Below are 9,470 nucleotides of genomic sequence, written 5' to 3' on the forward strand. Positions count from 1 at the left end.
ACCGACAGACAGCAGAGGTTTATTCCACAAGGTTTCCTATTAATCTTGATGCACCTTCATAACAGTGATGATATTTACAGATTATTTTTTTTATTGTGTCGCACAGGTGGGCAATTGAATTGAAGGACCACAATAGAAACTAACTGTTGTGAGGGGCCATCATCAAAAGAAAGACAGCGATGACTACAAAACAGGACGGAAAAATATCCAAAATACGTACTTAACTAAGAAGGGAAAAAATGAGTTTAAATATAAAGCTTTTAAAATCGATAAAAAAGCTATTTATTTCTAAATCAATTTTCCATATTATATTTACTAAAAAAAAAAAAAAAGTGATACTTTTACTTTGACGTCAAATGGGAAACAAATATACAGGCATCGGGCAACATATGGCCCCCGGGCCACACTTTGCCAGGTCTGGTGTATCGTGTCCACATTTCTCATACCATCTGATCTGAGTTAAAATAATAAAATAGAGAAGTAAACAAACAAACCATGATCGCAGAATGACTGGATTCAATTTTATTACAGAAGGATTTCTCCGTCACATTTGGTATTAACGAAGCAGTACTTGAACGCAACACTTGAACGCCAAACGTCATCCATGAGCACTGTGGTGATTTGTAGCAGCCACCAGCAGATGGCAGTGTAGGATCACTAACTTTTACCATGGTGATGTAAAGTGTAAATAACTCTAGGGAGGGTTTGAGTCGACCTAACTGAGACTCAGGACTTTCTCAGAACATCAACAGTCTTCAGTGAATAATAATGACATTGAACAGTTATTTAAATTCTGAGTTGTTCTTTTCATTTTTCCAATCACTTTATGTCATAAACTTCCCGGCACAAACATTGCAGAGGTGTCGATGGAACCATCACAAACTATCCATCCATCCACAGTTGGAAAAGTGCTTTGCTGCTGAAGTACATTCCATAGTGTGACAGTTGCAGGAAGCTGTGGCTCGGACCTACTTGGCCCAGAGAGTCCACAGATAAAGCTCCTGAACCAGACAGCGTTCCAACACTCGTCCATGATGTTCCAGGAGCAGCCTCTCATGAAGTATAGTATCTTGAACCACATTATTTGACCATCACAGAGTGGACTCTTGTCTTCCAAACCCTTATATTTGCTGGCTCATCTGTCAAGTGCACTGCCCATTTTTCTCCATTAAACGGACACATTGAAAAACCTCTTGGGCTCTTTCAAATTCAAATATCTCGGTGACGTCCAACACTCTCATGCAGGACCTGGTTCACACGTTCAGGATTCATCGTCATAGGAAGTTGTGATTCATGACAGATTTGACACGCGTGATAATGATGTCTTCTGAGGGCCATATCAGATTATTCAGACCCAAAACACGCCTCCATTCTGCCCTCATTTATGCGGCTTTCTCACCATGTTTAATGTGATACTTGTGGCCCTGTAAACTGTGATCATCCCTTTAATTGGGGAGCGGAGGTTTAATCAGAGGGAGCAGAGGCAACGAGATGGAAGCAGGCGCGTTGACAATGCCTTCCCTGTGAGGCATGACGGCATCCTCAGGCTTTATGTTTGAGTTTATTCAAGGTCTGGGTTAACCCCGTTTAGTGAGCATCCAGGTGTGTAGGTCGCACAGAATGAGCAGGCGACTCAGCGTAGCTCAGGTGATTCCATGGAACTCAAATACAGGACAAGAAATACTGAAGAATAAAAAACTGAAAACAAGCTCAACATTACTGTTGAGTGTTTTTCCTGATGCCCTTGACCATTAGAATGTATGGCAAAATACTCTGGATGAAACACAGCACGTATCGTGGGATGGGTCGAACAAAGAGCTCAGGATAACCTGGATTTTCTGAGGTTTTTGGACCCTCCATGTTGTCCGTTATCCACCACCTGCAGTGAGGCCACGCTGCACCGCCTCAGCAGACACGATGAGCCTGTCGTGGCTTGCGGCAGCCATCAGCAGTGGATATGCAAGGCTTCCATTTCTGTTGGAGCCAGGTCAAAAAACAAGGTAGGAAGCAGAGCAAGACAATGGCACCAAGCTACCTTTCAAAATAAAACAAAACAGGACTGGTTTAGGAAAAGATATGACTTGCTCCTGACTTGTTCAATGTGAACACCTTCGCGAGTGATACTGCCGTGTTGTGACCAGTTGATGGCGTTTCATGACACCGTGTCCTGCTATTCACAGGCCACCAGGTGGCACTGTCTGAAAAAATAACTTCATGAAACCTCACATTATTTCTAAACCAAGAGCCCATCTAGTAGCCTCTGAAAATTCGGAGACTGTTTCATCAACCCTGCAATACATGACACTGCATCCACTCATCACTACTGCCATCTGCTGGTGAAGCTGCTTTATCTACACTGGAGAGGCGTGTCATGTTTGCGGTCCCAGTATGTGACCGAGATGGAGCTGGTGTTCAGGTCCATGATGAATTGAATGTTGTGTATTCTCTGTGGTGCTGCAACACAATTTCATCACAACTGCAAATCACATTTAGAGTTTTATTAACTCTAGTTATCAGTCTGAGACTAGGATCAGATTGGTTTTCTATTGCCAACATAAGCAGCAATCTTGTCATTTGTATATATATATTTATATTTCTTATTTAATCTTTTTTGACCTTTTTTGTTTGAGTAACATTCCATGTTACGTCCTGCCTCTGCTCCTTTATTACTCTTTTATTTTGAGCTGGAGTTGTGGTTGTAACACAAAGCAATTTCCCCCCCTGGCTCAGCTCCTTTCTCAACGTAACTGAGCCATACATTGTCCTACTGACAGCATAACTGCTGTTATCTGTCCCTCACTCATGAACAAGACCCTATGACAGTTGAAGTTCTCCCCCCTGAATCTCAGTCCCAATGTGAATTGGACCTTCAACAAATGAAACAGAGTAGAGCTTTTCTTTGACTCTTTACTGTGTAAAACAGTCTTGTTTTGCAGCTACATTCAGCGACCTGCAAGCCGACTTCGACGTGGAGGCTGGACCAGACCAGAGACGGTGGTGACAGTCAAGTTTGTAGGGTCGATTTCACTTTAGTCACAGACCTTCAGCTCTCACGAGAGCATATATCCTGAAGGTAAGGGCTGATGGAAGCAGTGGACATGTGACCTCCGCTGATGCCCCACACCTGTAGTTAAGCTGGACTCCGACAGAATGAAGTGAAAGGCTGCCGGCCGAGTGATAATAGAATCACGCAGTAATTAATAATGATTAATCATACAACAGCACTGCGCTCCTCAGAGATAAGGGGCAGAAACACAGCTCCCCTAAATGCTGGGCGGAACTACTTTACTATTACATAAAACCAATCTGAGGTTGGAGGTCAGGGGCCCAATTTAGCGCTTCGACTTGGACCGACATGAAGCGAGGTCAAGTAGGTGCGACCTCAGGGACTTATTAGCAAAGACCATGGCAGGAAGGATTGCGCCCCGTATCAGAGTGTACAGGCCTCTACAGCACCCCAGGGTTCAGAGGCCCCCAATGATTTACGACCTTATGACCTGCAGGATAACACCAGTAATTTTATATTGCCGGCCACTAAAATAAATGAGGTGCACAAGAGAGAGAGACAATAATGAGCAGCAGCTTGCTGCTTCCGTAAGACAAACGTTACGTTGGCTCTTGTAATAGAGTGCGATGAGAATACTTAGATCCATGTTAGCATTAGAGAGTTCCAATGGAATATGAAAAAACATTAAAGCTGTTGCAAACATGGCGTTCAGTCACACCATGGATGGCAACGGAGATACCAACATCTGCACTCACGGGTGAATCCGCATCCACACCTGCAAGTTCGCTTCCCGTTCGGTATGAACTAAAAAAAATTCAGTTCTCTATTATTCAAGACATCAGACTTTTAAATTCAAATACACTTCAAAACAAATGCAACTGAACTATGTCCTTGTTAATGCAACCCTTTGTAAACACACCAAACTGAAACAACCTCAGCAGAAACTGAACTTGTCAGAGCATGAGGACGTATTAATACACGCCATTTACTTTCACTACATTTACCTGGCACACTCTCAAAATGCTACACGTTTTATGACAGAGACTGGGGGCCACACATATGAGATGAAAGCATGTCAAACCCTTAAATTAAATATTTTTTATTTTTAATGTTACGTTATTCGCTGTTAGGTGGCAACAGACATTTGGTCTGGGTGTCTGCATATACAGTACATGTTCGAGTTTGCCTTTCTGTCACAGACAGTTTGAGTTGATGGTAAAACTTAAGGATGTAAAATAGAATAACTGTAGTGCCGGGAGAGTCAGTCATCGTAATAACAGTAATTTTTAAGTTGTATCATTAATAGCGATGCACAGCATATCTGAAACGGTAAAACAAAAATATGGGAACCTGCGATTGTAATAAATATAAATTAATCACATTTCCTGTAATAATGCACTCAAAGTATCATGTATATATTATTTAACAGTTTTTTTTTATTTTATCAAAATGTAATTATCTCAAACACATCAGCAAACTCAATTTTGTCAGATGAAATGAAACCAGCAACACAGCAAACTAAGAATCGATTCCAACTTCATTTCATGTGTCAGAGGAGCGAGGAAGAAGCTGCATGGAGTAGAGTTAGTGAATCAGGGAGGTATTTGAGATCAGTCTTTCAGTGTCATGGACTGAGGTTAAGGATACATCCACACAGAAACACTACTCTTGCAAGGCAATATGTTTCCTCACTGGTTTGAAAAAAGGAGGCAGAGCCACTGAAAACGGACAAAAACCATGTGGTACACATGCCAGGCCTCTAGGTGGCGTTGTAATGCTCTAATAATACACAAAGAAGAAGGCGCAGGTACACGGGAAGCTTTTGCGCTCGGCTAGCTCAGTTGCAGGCCAGGGACCAGTGTTTCTCATGTTGCTGAATGTTTTCAGTCGCTGCTCTGCTCAGCTGTTGTGTTCATCATCAGCACAAGGAAGCAGGACTTGGAATAGATTTGCTCCTGGTTTGAGAAACGCTCCTGGTTTGGCTCCTCTTTAGAAATTGCCTCTGTATGTCCGCTGAATGTCTGTGTTGTTGGCAACATCATTTTCCTCCTCATTTTCATAAACAAGCGCCTGAGGACTTGGTGCTAATGTTTCTGATGGTGCCGAGTGCCATTTCCAACTCTCTGGGAGAGGGAGGAGACGGACGGGGCAGGTGAACACGTTGTCCCTCCTGGACCCGGTTTTGAAAAGCACTGGTTCCTGTGACCCGATTCATGCGGATGAAAGGCTTGTTTGACTCAGAATGAGTACATTTCCATGTGGACGGGGTGTAAGAGGGGTGGAGAAGAGAGTGCTGACCTGCCAAGATGCAAGGTTGATGGCAGCTCTGACACAAAAGCAGCAAGCAGAGAGAGAAAAGAGAAGAGTTGAAGCTGTTCAGGTTTTCATTGGGCGGGACTTGGGAAGACCAGATTAGAAACCAGTACATGAGAGGGACAGCTCATGAGGTCAGGGACGCCGGTCCATGGACGAACGAACCATGGAATTACCGTGTAGAAGGAGAGGAACTGGATGTGGTATCTCAGAAAGGTCCAGAGCTGGATTCGAACCCTGAACCTTCTTGCTGAGAGGCAGTGCGAACTGTCGCTCCCCTGAGCCGCTAAATGCTGAATAAATGACCCAAATACAAGTCATCAGTACTTGATTCTCACAGATGATCAAGGCCACAGCTCTTGGAAAAGTTGGCTGTAACTTCTTACTGTAGGTTTAGCCGTAGATCTACTCCTCTCCAATTACATCTGCATCTTTACTGGAAGAAAACGCGTTTCAGTCACTTTAGCAAGGTCAAGACAGCTAGCCGCAGTGAATGGCTAAACAACCTTCATTCAGCAGTGAGCTGAAGGAAGCCAGCAACAGTAGTAACAGTACCAGCCATAGTAACTGACCAAACATGATGCAGGCCACCAGCTACATTATCGTTCAGACCAGAACATCATTTATCAGTAAATAAACGGTAGATTTACAAGCATTTCAGGAGTCATGATGAGCGTGGTGACACCAGCGCAGCGGGCACTTCGGGCACACGCACAGTAGGATTGCTTCCATGGCAAATATCGAATCCTAAAGTCACGTTTCAGTATGGATGCTTTTCGGAGTTGCGATACTTTTGACAACTTTAACTGAAGAACTGATGTAGAATCGAACCAACCAGCTATTTGAGATCAGGGGCCACCCAACCTTTTGAGAGTACAACCTTCTCCGAGGGTGACCTGATGGGTTACTTCCAGTTTGAAACACGCTCTTAAGTAACACTGGATAAGACACTTTTATGAATAATAAATGATATTGTTGAAGACAAATGTGAGGATCCGTCACGTCTGTGGATTGGTTTGCACAATGTCACATGTATCATTCTACCGGTTCACAACTTCAAACTCCACCTTCACGGTCCTGGACCTAGTGGGCGAATCTCCACCACACAGACAGGAGCCGATGAATTCCGCAGAACTTTGTGTTCCCGGTGGCGACACTGACTTGGAGGCCAACAATACGGCTGGAAACTCTTGTCGTGGCTGGCATGGATGAACATCATTGGCCCGGCCATACTCCCTCTATAAGCTTTTAATCCTCGGAAACAAATATGCGTTTGTGTACCCTCTCTGGATGGATGGATTATAGATTATCACTGCCAAACAGCGTATGATGCCAACACAGATTATAGCCGCTGTATATTGAATAAAGCAGATACCAGTGTTTGGGAGAAAATTTGGCATCATGTGCGACTTCAGAGTCATCACCACGTGGGAGTGTTTGAGGCGCTGGTGTGCGGCTGCTATTTGAGAAGATTTGTTTCCATATCTGTTTTGTGTTTAAAAGACAGTTGAGCTCTGAATAGCCATTTTCAAGCTCCGCTCCATGTTTCCGTCCTCTTCTCCTATTATTCCAGTCAAGTCAACTGTGAACTGGCTGAAAATGTATTTCCATATTCCCCCATAATTGCGGTATTGTTGAAATAAGAATTTCACCGTTCTCATGGAAACCCCTGAGTACACATCAAGCTGTGCAATTACTCAAAAAATAAAACCTGCTAATGTCAGAGTGCTGAAAATATCAGAGCACTCACATTCCTAAAATCCAGCTGGGATGTATTATATTTTGAATTTGGCCAAGTGGATATTCACAGCTGAAAGCTCTTTAGAGAAATGACTGACTGTCAGTCTTTTTTTTTTTTGCTTTTTTACCTCTGATGCTTTTGTCTTGCTCTGCTGTTTTTATCCACAACATTTAGAGGAACTGGAGCCTTTAACAACGGCACCTGGAGTGGCTACATGCGGACAGGCATAAAATAAATACTGCAGAAAGATCAAAGAGATATGCATATTTCATACAAGAATGCTTCAGCAAAACATTCAAGACGCAATGATCTGTGCAGTATAGAACAATGTTTTGACAAAAGCCTAGTTCTCTTTTGCTTTTGGTCTTCACCACAGCCTCTTCTTTCGTCACCCATCTCTGTCATTCTCTCTCACCATAACTACCGGATTTTCACCTCAGGTTTTTGAATTTAAATGAATGAATGAGTTTATTTCAGTTTCTTGTCATTACATTTGACATTTCTACTGCTTACATTATATTGCGTTACTTCTGGTACATGCCTGCACGGTGTCTTCAAGCACTACACGTCTCATTTCAACAGACATTTCAGAGTACTTGAGAAGGAGCAGAGTAAAGAACAATTCTTACAATTTCTGCCTCCTTTTTCATGTATTTCCCTTGACAGATTGTCAGTTTTACATTTGTCTGTAAGTTTACTTGAATAAAGCACCATAGAAACGCGAGGCTTCAAGTGTCAACAGCCAGATCATTTGTCATGAGGAATCTTCCACCTCGAGTTGAATTGTTGTGGTTCACGTGTTCCACTTGATCGCTCTGCATGTCGACCGGAGCAGTCCAGTATGTGTCTCGGTACACAGCAGAAACTTTGAACTGTCAGAAATGAAAGCCACAAAAATCCTTTCGATGCACTTGTCACTTACCTCATGAGGACCAGCTAAATACAGGATGAGGGCAGCATGTGGCCCCTGGGCCACACTTTGTGATGCTAACAAACCTGCTAATGTCCTTTCTCCAACTTTGAGTGTAACAGTACAGTGCAGCGGTGTGTAACAGTATAACCACTAATTATGTAGTACTCATGATCGGTCTTAGGCTGTGTCCCATTTCTCACCCAAACACTCATTTTTGGCCCTAACACTGGGTTTTGCGTGTTCACGTGTTAGTGTAGTGTGTCCCAATACTCTAAAACTGAGGGCACTCACCGTTATGATCCCTTCAAACCGAGGAGGCTCCGGAGCTGACTTAAAACAAAGTGGGAACATGAAGTGTGGATAGATTTCCAGGATACCAAAGTACAAGTAGTTGGACAACAGGGACATTTTAGTAACTAGGGATACTCTTCTGTTTGTTTACTTTCTCTGGTAACATACGTTAGCGACTCAAATGGTCTACTGCGTCTGACAACATGAACAATACAACATGTATGTTCAACAGTATGGCTTTATTTCTTCGTAACAAACAACGGTCGACTGGCATCCGTTAACGTTAACATCGTCATACCTCCATACCTACCTGATCCACTAGAGGGGCCACAGTGGGAGCAGGTTTTTGTTCCTAACTAACCAGGAGGAAACCCACACACCAGTAAGGAGTCTGTTTGTCAGACTGGTGCTGCTTGTTTCAGCTGACTCCTGATTGGTTAACACCCACTGGAGCTAATTTTCTTGGTCTCAATACTCTCCAGTCTCTATACTGTCTTGGTCTCAGTTGGCTTGGTCCGCACTACAACACGAATAACACTAAGTCACACCTATTGATATTGCTATTCCACTGAATGGCTGTTTTGCCTGCTGTCCTGACCCACTTGTTCATATGGGCCAGTAGTACTGAAGCTCCAGGTTGCTACAGCAGGCTGTAATCGCCCCATTCTGAACCACTGAGAGTGCAGTTAGGGTTTAGTACAGAATGCCCTGCAACTGCTGGAGACAGAATCCTAGTGTAGTAAAACCTTGTGCTGAAGTAAAGCCCTTACATGTTCTGTGATTTCATCTGTTCGTAAAATCCAATGGAAATGTCCAGTGAGTCAGTTCCTGGACTGGGGGTGGGGGGGGAGGGACTAGAGAGCCAAGTGCCTCCACAGTCCCAGTTGTTGTATTACCCCTTTCAGCAGTCTAATTATTGCATTGTCAATACTATATAAAACACAGTGGTATGGAATAATTACCTTCCTTTTCTGCATGATTCTCAGAGACAAGGCTGCTGCTGGTCTTCTCTGGTGTTTCCAGAATAAATGGGATTCTGTTGAAAGCGTGGCCTTTGCGATTATTATGCTAACAGCAAAATATAACATTGACTTTTATAAGAATGTTCATGCTCCTCGAGCGGAGTGTGGAATAGATTCACATACAAGGCAATCAGTGCACCTTCTCCAAACAAAATTACTTTTTAGAAACAGAAATCGTTTTCT

Source organism: Synchiropus splendidus, chromosome 5 (assembly GCF_027744825.2).
Source record: "Synchiropus splendidus isolate RoL2022-P1 chromosome 5, RoL_Sspl_1.0, whole genome shotgun sequence".
Classification (NCBI taxonomy): Eukaryota; Metazoa; Chordata; class Actinopteri; order Syngnathiformes; family Callionymidae; genus Synchiropus; species Synchiropus splendidus.